Here is a 13,299-nt window from a genome sequence, read left to right as displayed (position 1 = left end):
ACATTATATCACCCCCGCCGCATCAACGTCATTAAAGTTTCATTTAAATTGTCCAATAATAACTGTCGGCGCTCGGAGTGTGTGTGTGTGGTTTTTTTTTTTTGGCGCAGCTAATATAATGCCCGCGGTCTCATATGCAGACGTCTGCGAACCTATCCGCGTCTATCCTCCTTTGTCATAAACGTTGAGGCTGCCTCTTCATCCCCCCGCCGCGTTGCAATACCATCAGCGATTGGCGGAGGCTGTCGCTTCGCTTCGAGGTTTAATCTTACCCCAAACTAAAGACGTCCACGATGAATGCAGAAGTTCCTTTCGGAATATCTCGCTCTGCGCGGCTTTTTCACGCGCTCCGCTCGGTCTCTAAATCGCCAATCGGTTTTTTTTTTCTCACACGGATTTTTTTGTTAATCCTCCCTTGTGCACGCTGAATGGGGGAATTGGTGGGCGCTTCGGAGAGAGAGAGTGAGAGAGAGAGGGGGGAGAAGCGAGGGGCAAGGGGTGAGGTGGAGAGGCTGAAAGAGAAAGGTGGAAGGGGGGGAGGCGAATAAGAGAGAGACAAGGGCGGCAGAGACGGACGGAGTGTGGGGGGAGTAGAGGGGAAAGGGAGACGTGGGTACATGAATGATTTAGGAAGTTGGGAACCAGGAGAGGGAGAAAGAGAGAGCGGAAAAAACGAACGAATCTAAGAGACGAATTGGGGAAAGGTACAAAAGCGGGCACGGGAGAAAGGGCGATCGAGGAGAGAGTGTTTGGGCCTCCGATGTCACTTAGTCCACTTAGTGTGAGCATTTGCGGACAATAAGTATTTTACAGCTTAATGAGGGGCATTACTCAGCCACACTGGTGTGCGACCATTGTACCGACTGCAGGGAAGGAGAGTGCCCCCCGGTTATGGCTCAAACCCCTGAACAATTAAAACACAAAAATCCAATACCGCTGCACGGCGCGCGCCAAGCATCACAGCCACGACACACGGCACTTGAACCTTCGCCGCGTGCGTGCGTGCGTTTTTTTTTGTGTTGCAGCGACTGTTTGGATCAGCACGGATTATTATAGGAACACGAGCGTTGTGTAAAGTTCACCGAACCGTTTATTTTTGCAGTTTGGAACATTTGTGCGATACAATGACACGTTCGCATACTCCGTGCACGGTGCAAAGAGATAGCGCTGCTGACGATAATAATGTAAGGTGAACGCTAACTGTGCTTTCGCACATTTCAAATTGCCATTATTTTTAGCTGCTGCAGATACAGCGCATTATTCACGAAACTTGCCGAGAAATTCGACATCTGCGGTATTTTAATTGCCTCGCTATTTTGAAGGGAGAAAAAAAATTCAACGTTGTACTTCCAGAGTACGTTATTCCCACTTAAACTGAAGAGGGCTTTTTTTTTACTTTCTTCCAGTGGGGCTCGCCTGCATTATGGTGAAGACGTTATAAGCCGTGCAAGGCTCCGGGGTGGTTCAAATCATCGTGACTATCACCAGGCCCGTGAGAGTAGCGCACTCACACGCCTCGTAATGTTTACATTAAACTTCGTATACTGTAATTAATCTGCGGTTGCACATGAACGCGTTTAATTAGCTGCACTCGGACCTCAACAAATAAATCAGCTGCTGCTGTTGTGTTTTTTTGTCCTATGCTGGACGTGTACCATAATCCAGTGTCATTAATAACTTCATGGCCTTTTTTTGGCCTATCCGCCGCTGGATGAAGGTGTCGTCACGCACCCGTGGTGTCAGTTGTGCCAGGTCTGTTTGACCATTCTTCATGCCACTGATCAGTGCGTGTTGGTTGAAACGGCGAGGAGGGGGGTGGGTGCGTGCGTAAGTTGACGTGAGCCAAGATTAAGACGTCACTCGCCACTGATGTTCGCCGCTGCCGTGAATCGATCTTTAGGACACCGTGTTCACAGCGCAAGCGCGCTAACCACTGCGCCACCGCTCTGAGCAAGTCCGTTTAATTTTCAGCACTGTCATAGCAACAACACAAAATGAATGCGCAGTCTTATGTGACGAGACTGCAAAGCGTAATAATGAATCCAACTTGTTGTAGGAAGCATTACTCACTTCGTGTCAACAAAAGCCAGGAGTGGACGGCTGACATTGACCATTGGCTCGTGGAACGGGATGTGGAGAATGAAGAACCTCAAGGAGCTCGGAGTGGAGAGACAGAGAGGGGAGGGGAGAGAGTGAGAGAGAGAGAGAGAGCAGCAGACGACGAGTAGATGGGGCAGCAGGGAGTCGGCTTGATTTAGTGACAGCTTTATGGGGCTGCTGTAATAAAGGCAAGTCTCTCGTTAATGACGAAATTTATTGCGGCTCCAACTTTCCACGAGTCCCCCCCCCCACCCCCTGTGGACTGAGAGCACAGCGAAATTATTAACCGAGTCACAGTAGCTTCCCTGTTTAATTTATTCTTTAATATATATTCAACTTACTTGTGTTTATTTCTACCTTAATTTAGTCACGACGCCAAGCTTCCATCCTACCCCCCCCCCCCATATAAAATTTGGCTCAGCTCGCAACGGCAGTGGCGGGTCGAGCCAATGGCGCCTCGGTAAACTAGTGAGTGGGGTGTTGTGTTACGAACCACACTGCCGTCTCCTCCGTCCCAACCGGGCACTGGTGGCCCAATTTGCCCACTGCCGCTCGCGAGCTTGACTCGCACGTGGCGGGCTGGTGGGGGAGACGTGAACTGTCACTCGAGAGGAACCGACGAGCGGACCGACCTGGCCAAAATCCTTAAAACGTTGGCGCCGCTGAGACCTCTTTTATTCACCCCCCCCACCCCCACCGCGTACGTTGACTGCGTAACCACGCGAACGAAACCGGCTCCGTCCGTGGAGCCGCCCGTCTACGATCGCTGCGCGCCAGGATGCCCACAGCGGTGCGGCGCAGTGCGTGCGAAGGAGCGACGCAACGAAGAAGAAAGGCAACTTGGCAGCCAACACCGCCGCTATAGCACGCGAACGGTACGTTGGAAAGGCGAGTGAAACGAGAAAAAAAATATCATAATGGCTGTCAATGTTTCGGCTGACAGCCCTTCAGCAGGGCTTCTCAAGAGCACGCATTGAGCTTCCGACCTTTATTTTCCACACCGCGTCTACCATGAGATTTTAAAAAAAAAATCACGTGGTTTCCACAACCGTGCTATAATTATAATTAATCACAAAACACCAAAGAGAAAAATATATATTTAAAAAAACGTTTCCAATATTAATCTTGGCACACACTTCCCTTAACGACTACTGTACGTCGTTTTTTGTTCCCTTAACCGTACTGAAGAGTGCACGATTTGTCAAGGTGGAAGCCGTACGTTACAACAACAACAAAAAATCCTCCACAAATCTTCAGCTCTGCTTGACGCCGAGTTCACTCCGCACAGAGACACCTTCGGTGGTGGTGGCCCACACTGCCACTGGCGACAAGCCGCTCGTCAAACGCAAATTGCTCGCCTGAGTACATCGCTCGGACTGTTAACACAGTTAATTTGGCAGCGCTCATCATAAAACACATCACCAGCTCATAACACATCTCTGCGCTGGGTCAATGACCTTTGAATAGAACATCGCTCTGTTCCCGCTGGCTGTTTCGTGCCATTATCTCGATGCAAATGTGAAGTCGCTGTACGGTTTTCGCGGTTGTGCCGTCCGGCTCTCCGTTGTGCTTTCGCGTGTTGTTCAGCGCGATGTCCGCCGTTTTTCACGCGCTGGGAGCTCCTGCTTCGGGAGCTGAAGCTCCCAGGGAGACACCATCGGACGTCATTGCCAAAAAACAAACGAATCACGTCTGCATTAACCACATATGCCTGCGGTGAACATGCAAACAAAAAACGTGCTCTGCCTTTGAAAGTGATTGGTCCACACCAGAGACGGCTTTCTTTCGAGCCTAGTCTCAAACAGTGTTGGACCAGAGGACGCCAAAAGGCGAACAGCACAAAGACAATGCCACCATCAGGACATTGAAGCTCAGGTTGAGCAGCTACATCATGGGACCGGTTAACACATTTAAAAGCTGTTTTATTGCCAGAAAGGGTAAACATATTCTTATATTTTGATATTGGCAAGGGAGGTCCCATGATGAAGCGCTACAAGCCCTGCACCAGAACGAACGGAGAGCTGTTACGTCGCCTTAAAGCTGGCGATGATGATGCTGAAGCAATGACTGAGCGAATCGCACGCGATCCAATTAATTCCAGTGCCCACAGACATCGCCCAAGTGTGAAGGGTTCTAAAAGGTGGGAGATTGACTTCCTGAATTGACTGCCGCCCGCTTGTGCGCCAAGGCATTGTGTGTGTGCGCGTGTGGGGCGGCGGGGGGGGGAGGTCTGTTAGCGATGATTAGCACGGGGCCCCACAACAAACCCCAGCAGGCACAGCCTCCCTCCGCGATGAAGGCTCATTATAATCACTCGCGAGAGAAGTCGTTGCACACCCCCCCCCCACCCCCCACAGCAATGCGTGGTCCCCGAAATTGTGAAACGATCTCCCCGTGTTGGGAAAACACTGCCTCTTTATTACCTGCTTCGGCGCCGTAATTAGCACACGCACGGAAAATTGCAATAAAATTGGCCAAAATGCATGTGTGAAATATTTCACGTTTGGACACATCGGTAGACTGTGGGGGGTCGGGAGGGGGCAGGATTCATTCGACAGTGCTGTCTGTCGAATTACACGACTAGGGAAAAGATTAAATTAGTGGATATGAAACGCACGGGAAGAATATGAATCATAGCGTTCGTCCACGCAAACCAATATCTATGTACATACCCTGGATATATATTAAGACGAGGGAGAAAAATCTTTTTTTTTCAAACCAAAATTATCCATAAAAGCCGAGAAACTAAATGGTATCATTTCTCTTCAGCAGACACTCCTTGTGTCGCGTGCTGTGATTTATTCATTGATTTCACAGACATGTTATGATTATAACTGTCATTAGATATCCGTCGACAAACTATAAAGCATGCAAACGTGTGTAATGTAGCGCTCAGAGACACCGTCTTGTTCAGTTATAAGTATATTTATTGTGAATAAAGTCCGCGGACTCCACTGATAATTTAACGAGTAACCGCGAGTTGCCTATATACAGCTGGGTAACTTCTGTGACTCTACGCGGCACTCCCCACGTAGCTGGCTGGCTACACAGCAGCGGACGCGTAGTCACGGAGACAATATGTAACTCGAGCCTTCCAAGACGACAAGATGATCAAGATGTACCCGCTCCAAGATGACGACGGCGGCGATGACAGCTCCTTGGTTCCCCCACATCAGCAGCAGCAGCAGCAGCAGCCCAGAACCCTGTTCCACGCCGACTTTTATCCACCCCTCGACCTGGACAAGGCCCCTTTCCCCAAACACTCTCTCACCTCATCTGGGCCTGCCTGTCCCTGTCTCAATGATTACACTGGTCAACACACTTTTTCCTGGCATAAGGTATTCCAACGGTTTGAAGGTAATGTTGGGGTACTGATTCCAAATCTGGCATCAGTTGTCTATCACATCAGGTTTTTGAGATATCAAATATTGCATTTTCAATAAAAACTGCAGAAGAAAAATATTAAATAAATGTGGATATCTACATAAAATTATATTATAAACACACTATCCTAAAAATACAGCACCATATTTTAACACTAAAGCAGTCACTGACTCACAACAACTTGCAATCATAAGTGACAGAGTTAATTTAGGGTAAAATCAATGAAAATGGGGTATGCAGATAGCATAAAAATGAGATGCGATAAAGCAAATCTGAGATCAGATTTGGAATCAGCACCTTGAAATTAGTCTAAAACACCTGCAAAAGTCCAGGCCAGGCCAAAAATTTTATTTTTGTTGACCAGTGTTATTTACGACCAATTAGGCCCCGTGCTTATCCTTACGCGACCCTGTCAGTGCCCGTCAATTAGGACACGAGGAGCTGTACTGTCCTTACATCGCACCTACTGTCCCTACAGATGTATCATGTTTGCAGCTAGTAGGCATTTTTTTTAAGCACGTTCAAATTTGTCTGTGCTCATGATTCTATAGCAATCATCAGCCATGACCGACGCACTGCTGTATGAAGGCCTCCTCAAGCTGTCACCATCTATCACGGTGTTGAGAATGCAACACTCCATCTGGCTCCTGCACGCGAGCTGATTTCATTGCTCCATCTCTGCGATAGATGTCCTCCAGGGTATGCTCCCTCCTTTGGCTGCACATATACATTGGTCACGTAAATTATTGAGAACAAAATATCAGAATATTTACAGGCCAACCAACGATATGAGCAAGTTGGGTCCAGCATAAGTTTCTCTAACCATTGACCGTATACATAATGGTGGATATCCAACCATTATCTGCTCTATTGATCATATAAACAACTTGTTTTTTTATAAAAAATAACCAGAACTTTAATTGTATTCGAAACCCACTAATGGTATCAGTGCGCGTGCATATTATGAATTTCAGGACAGAAATAATTACCAAAGCTAGACATTTTGTTAAGTTCAACTGCCCAAAGTAAACATTTGACATACCACTGCAGGGTTAGGCCCTCTAAACCTAGTCCCTGCAGGTCACTGCCATGGGTGAGAGGGCATCTGACGATGGAGGTGCAACACGGCAGGACAAGTGGGGGCCCTCTCTCTCGTTTCGTTGCCGATATTATGCCACGTCTGGCATGGCCACTCGCTAAATAACGGAGCCGTTTGTGAGATTTCCACAAGTGTACTCAGTGGTGGCAGTTGTGGAAATTTTCGTGTGGTTGTAAATGCTCACATGGAAGCACACAAGGACATATACAACCTCACATTTTTATTAAAATCCAATATTAAAACAACATTTTTTTATGGGACAAAATGAAAAGCGCCAGTTGCTTCCCTTGGCATTTGTCCACTAAGCGTCTCGATTTCTCCAACATGCGTATTACTTCATAAACAAATAATGGAGCGAAACGATTTGACCGATTTAACTTTTTTTTTATATCCCATCGGCAACATCGCCGTTTGCTAACATCTCACGGCTCTAGCGACGGGCATCTTTAGAAACACGAAGTGCCAGAGTGAGTCCCAAGCAACCTTTGGGAGTCGCTCTAACCAACAACCAAAATGAAAACGCAATGTCTGTGATGTGCAGTTATTCAAGGTTCCATGTTTGAGTAAAGTCCACGATACATTTTCCAAATGTTGCAAATGGAGTTTGGTGAATGATTATTACTGCCATTGGAATGGAAATGCGATGGAGACCACACATTTCCCATAGTAGGTAAGGCCCACTCAGCTATGTCGCCCTTTTTTAGAAGCGACCTGACCACAAAGGGATCGCCCAACGAAGTGGCCCGTACATGTCGACATTTTCTCGCAGCCAAATACTCTAAAGCGGAGAAGAATCCACGCGACCACGAGGGAGAGACACGCAAACTGCAAATATACAGCAGGCTTCAGGGTCGGGATCAACCCCACGACATCCTGCATACGAGGCGAGGTAGTTCACATCTCGCCACCGCGACGCCAAATTGGCAGCGGCATCTGGTATCGGTGACAAAGAAAGCACAGAGCAGACTCCGCTGAGCACCATAATTGCGCTCATCATATACTGTAGGAAAATATTATTATGGAGAGGTATATTTTATTCTGGAGGAAGATAGTAAGCGACAATCTGCCCGTGATTGGCCCTTCCATTTCCATTGCGTTCTTTGAGAAGCAAGGTATTTTGGGGGCAATTTTTAGAGTCGTAGCACGCATTTATTGACCATATTTTTCCCCTCAGACGTACAATCGTAATCTAAATCATTGGTCGACTATTTTTTTTTGGGGGGGGGGGGCTGGGGTGACCCCAAAACCACTTGGCCTCATTTAGTAATTTTTTTCTCAATGCTATATCAGCAAGTTTAAAATATACAGCTGTTGAAAGTGCAAAAATAACCGTAAAGGAAAGTTACTGCTTTCCGTGATATTTATTGCAATATGAGGTACATTTTTAAATGCCAAACTTGACGTCTCTAAAATATTGTTCAACTGCAAACACAAAACGCCCGCTTACGCGACGCCCCCAATAACGGCCCTTTTGATTCACAACAAAACACTGGAAGAAAATAAAAGCCGGTTGAGTTTATTAGAGTGGAGCTGGCGGTGGGTGGGTTTTGGGGGGGGGGGGGTGCGAAAGTCCGCACAGTGCAAGAGTTGAACATTCCATTCAAAAACTTAAAAACTGTACAAAAAATATAGCGTCTTTTTTATTTACCGCGCACAGTGCTTAGACGGCCTCTTCAAGGCGCGCACAGAAACGCTTCAACGTTGCGCACGCCGCGCGCTAAGAGACGGAGTGGGAATTGCTCGACCCCCCCCCCCCCTGTCATCCCCTCCCTCCGCCACCCCCCTCCTCCTCCTCCTCCCCACCTCCACCTCCCCCACATTTAATGAGCGGCGGCTTGAACATGAAGCACAAAAGTGCTGAACGCTGCATCTGTCGTTCGACGCTCACGGTTCCGTCCTGCAAGGCAGACGCCGGTGTCTCGCCGCCAGGTTGACTTTTGTTCTAATGTGTTTGCGCCACCGTGAAAATTGAAATCTTCCGAAAATTGAAGGTTGAAATCCAGCCGTGTTTTCTTAATTTTATTTCTGTCTGTCAAACTGGGTAGGTGGAGGGGGTGAAATTGCATCGTCCGCACAGGCACCTGACCGCGGCCCACATCACGTGGGTAACGATGGAAATGCGACGCAAATAAAAAAAACACACAAGACGGTTTCTCGTTATGTAAACATCGAGTTCATTTTTTCGTCCGGAATTAGAGGGAAATTAAGGGTGCGATTAAACGCGCGCAAGTGAGTCGCTAGTGTCGATTTCTGCAGGCGAATTGCGATGTCACGCCCCGATCTCCCTCCGTCAACCTCCATCCCAGTCGACAATAGCACCACGTATCTCATAACTTGCCATAAGGGTGGCAGAACCTCCACTAGACGGAGCCCTATAGAGACCCTCTAGAAGAGGGTCATTTTGTCTACGTTCCACGTTGGTCCGACATCGAATAAGTGGTGGGTGTACCCACACACTTTGGCCCATCACACCGGACCAGCCGATCTACTTAACTAGTGCGAATTCATCTCTTTAGAACTGCCTTGTGTTCAGTTTGTTGTCATTCCCCCGCACCTCCAATTAGCACGGTCGGCTGCGTACGGTGCGAAAGAAGTTCAACACACATGGGTGAACAAAACCGGGGGAGTTTAAAATACGTACACAATCGTTTCACCTGCCGTGCCAGAACATTAAATCGAACCGGCGACCTCTGTAATTTTCAGTCCAGTGTGCTAATCGCTATACAGCAGCAGCAGCAGCTCAATCTCCTAACTTATCGTAACTAATACAATGTAACCCTTTCCCGTTCCGAGACGACTGCAAGTGGCAGGATAAACGCTCAATCTGGGAACGCGCAAGCGGTTCAGCGTTAAATGTATTAGCAGGGGCATAGCGCCGTCGTTTTTAAGGGTGTTGTGCTCACCGCAGAGAACTGTAGCGACGCGCCCACCCTCCCGCATGGCTTTATGGGAGCCTCGGTACCAATACAGTTATTTTAGTTTTTTTACGATTCTATTGCACCTCTCCCCACATCTGCGGTTGCACAAACCCTACAACGTGTCTCTCGACTTCCAGGGCACCGTGCTGCCAAATACGTCTGGCATTGACGCTGGAAAGGAGCGGGGTGGTTGTGCATATTCGCGTGTGCGCTCGGACACACGCTCGTATGTGCACCAAGCCTGATAGATTATTATTTTAATCAAAGGTCAGGTTGCGTAATGGAGTAAGGCATTACACCTTAAACTCCTATGTTTGCGTTGGCTAATTAGCGCTCCGTATCCGATAGCTTCGGTCAAATTACTCGACTCTCAGTCGCGCAGCGTTTCAGGTGCATCCTCCGCGCGCTCCGTTTCAGCTCTGACCTTGAAGACACTGCTACTCCGCTCTCGCACATAACGCGGCATTTGCGGTACATGGGGAAATTAGTGCGCATGCGCAGCCTTCAGATATCAGTGTATCATGTTAAGAGGACGACACTTTTTTTGGCGTCTACGCGACCGTGCAAATGAGATTTTTTTCTCCACGATTTAGTTGCGAAATGTGACCCCCCCCCAAAAAAAAACACTCAAATGTACAATCGCCATCGCCTCTACCCTCGCTGTCACTTGTGCAGGATATTCCAAATCGAGACCGAGCAGACCCCACGTCTCGTTAATGAGGACCAACCATTTCGTCTGCGTCCACGAATGACAATTTGAAAGCAACAAGCCAAATTTCGATTTAAAGCTTTCGTGACTGCAGGGATTCATCTTCTTGGTTCTTTCGGTAAAGTCACGTAGAATGGAAATAATAAAATGATAAAAATTAAACGTAATAAAATAATTCTCACGACGTTTCGGCCACAACGCAAGCAGCCGTCCTCAGGTGGAGACCAGGTCTGTCGGGGAGACAGCGTCTGTCAGGTGAAGACCAGGTCTGTCGGGGAGACAGCGTCTGAAGACCAGGTCTGTCAGGGGAGACAGCGTCTGTCTCCTCGACAGACCTGGTCTTCACCTGAGGACGGCTGCTTGCGTTGTGGCCGAAACGTCGTGAGAATTATTTTATTATGTTTTATTTTTATTATTTTATTATTTACATTCTACGTGACTTTACCGAAAGAACCAAGAAGAAGCGCAACAAGCCAGTTTAAATGTTGTTTTTGTTCCTGGCGACGTCTAATAGAACTGTCCGTGGGACAACGTGAGGCGCACGCCAGCAAAGGCGACGCGTCTCTCCTTCTCGAGCAGCGTGCGGGGACCATTCAGACGCGGCTCGGTGTCTGGGAGCCATGTGACGTCTCCGACTCAAAGTTCAAAGTTCATTTATTAGGTATAGCCCTGTGAGCCATTCGGCTCTTGAATCGGGTGCAACCGCAACAAACAAAACAAACATGAACAAGAAAACATCTTAAAGTGACTGAGTGCAAACAGAAAATCGAAGAAAAGACAGCAAAATATTGCAGAAAAATCACCGTACACCAACCCTGTGCAAATATCCCAGTGGGATGCAAGTCAAACAACAACAACAACAACCACAAGACAACTTAGATTAAGGCCATCAGTCTAACTCTGGACTACAACAAACAAACATGGCCAAACCAAAAAACTCTCAAGCGAGCGTGCGAGAGGGCACCGGAACCCCTCCCCCTTCCTCCTCATTGTGTCCTGCGCCGCACGACAAGGAAAAAATTAACCCGTAAAAACAAAGTTTTTCACTATAAATCCTTTATATGCGTGTTCAATGGGCCACAACTCAGCCCACATTGGTCTTTTAAACAGGCGGCTAGAGTCCTCTCGTCCTCTGGCTTGAGATGGCTGCCACCTATGCGTCAGATGATTGTCTGCCACCATCAAGCAATTGGTAATTAAATATTTTTAAAAAATTCCTAAAAGGTGTAAAATTTTGGGAAATTTTTTTCACTAAAATACATTGTCACGCACAACGAATCTGTGTGCAAAATATCAGCTCGATTGGATCACGGAAAGTGGGTTAAAAAACGACCGAAAGATTTGCACGGTCGTAAGCAAGCAAGCAAGTGAACTTAATATAAAGGATTTAAAAAGGAAAAGAGGCGCGGCCATGAAATTGAAACGCCCGCACCTGTACCGCCACGCACGCCGATCGCTTCGCGCTTGTGCTGTCCTTGCTTGCACGAGCGGCACTCGTGATCGGACGTTGCGGAGGGGGAAGAAACTGTCCGAACCTCTCAGTCTGTGTGAACTCGGGCGAGAATTTACAACAAGAACAACACAATTAGGCGATACTCGACAAAATAAGCAATGGGCGAGAGAAAAACAAATAAGGATTCAATATTATTCATAAATATAAAATGAAGAAGAACGATTTTTTTTAACCGATGGAATTCAGACAAATATGTTACAGTATTTGTTTGAATTGGCCGCTTCACATTTTAATTTTATTTTCGTAACCTACATACATAAAGTAATGTACGTTTTTTTTTTCTTTTTTAAAGACAGATTGCGTATAAGAGTGCTCTATATTTACCCTGAAAGGCCTCGCTTGGGCTCAAGATTCTTTCTTTGGGAGGTTCCTGCAGTGGCTATTGCTTGTCCAAGTCCACGCTAATGAGCGTTTGGCTTGCGGGTAGAAACCTGAGTGCCCGGAGAACACCCACATCGGCGAGAAAGGTAACACTGAAAGCTTTCTTACAGAATGAAGCATCTACCGCTGCCCTGCAATCCTCTGGCCACCTCAAAGTCCGAGCCTACGACGCCTTGGGTATTGGCAGGCAGTATTCAATGCAAGCACTGGCCACGCTCAAGTCAGCTCAGTTTCTGAGAGCCAAACGAGACCGGGTGCAATCTTGATTTGAAGCTTTTGTGACTGCAGGAATCCATACTCCGAAAGAACCAAAGAGTATAGAGACCGGGGGCGTTCAGGGTGATTTCGCCAAAGGCCAACTAATATCTCACAGTGAAGGGCACCGATGATTTAATGCAAAATAAACAAACAGCTCAACACAATTTTCAAAAGCCACTGCCAACGCAGCATCACCACATTCTAATTTGTTTAATGCCAAATAAGCTGGACAAGCAGAGTGTTTAGCAGAAGTCTCTGACTTTGCCACGTTATCCGCACACGTATTATTATTTTTGTTTTTGCATCAGCACATTTCGCGCATTACTGTTGAAGCTGCAATTTGGCAACAGCAACAAAAGAAAGTTACATTTGCAACGGCGACCACATTTTTTAATAGCAGTGGGCAATAATAAACCAGAGCTGCGAAATTTCGGTTACTCAACTCTCAGCGCAGTGTTCTCTCCCTGCTGCGCGAGATGACCTTGAAATGCAAAAACAGTAACTCGGATCGAAGGTGAAGACGCCACTTTTGGCAGGGAGTAATCCTTGCGACAAGCGTCGTCACAAACTTCTGCGACAATAAGTACCCTTGCTGCAAAGAGGTGCAAAATCATAACAGCAAATCCCAGAATGCTTTGCACGTCCAGCTCACATCACAAATCCTGCATTCCTGCACAGTGCCCATGCTGGGTGCGCTGAAAGTCAAGAATAAATGAGTGGCAGCCAAGGGGAGAATATATGCCCAAGTTACGTCCACCGCGGAGATGGAGCTATGAAATCCGCTGGCGTGCAAGTGCTCGGTGGATTATCACATCGCAGGAGATGGCGACGACTTAAGGAAGCCTTCATCTAGCAGCGGCTTAATCAAGGCTTATGGTGATTAGGTCTAGGATAACTGCCAGCTCCAGAGAGCGTAACACGTGGTGTTTTGTTTTAG

The sequence above is a fragment of the Lethenteron reissneri genome, chromosome 22 (assembly GCF_015708825.2).
Source record: "Lethenteron reissneri isolate LAM-NWPU_2019-01 chromosome 22, ASM1570882v1, whole genome shotgun sequence".
NCBI classification, from domain to species: domain Eukaryota; kingdom Metazoa; phylum Chordata; class Hyperoartia; order Petromyzontiformes; family Petromyzontidae; genus Lethenteron; species Lethenteron reissneri.
Note: the sequence above shows the minus strand (reverse complement) of the source record.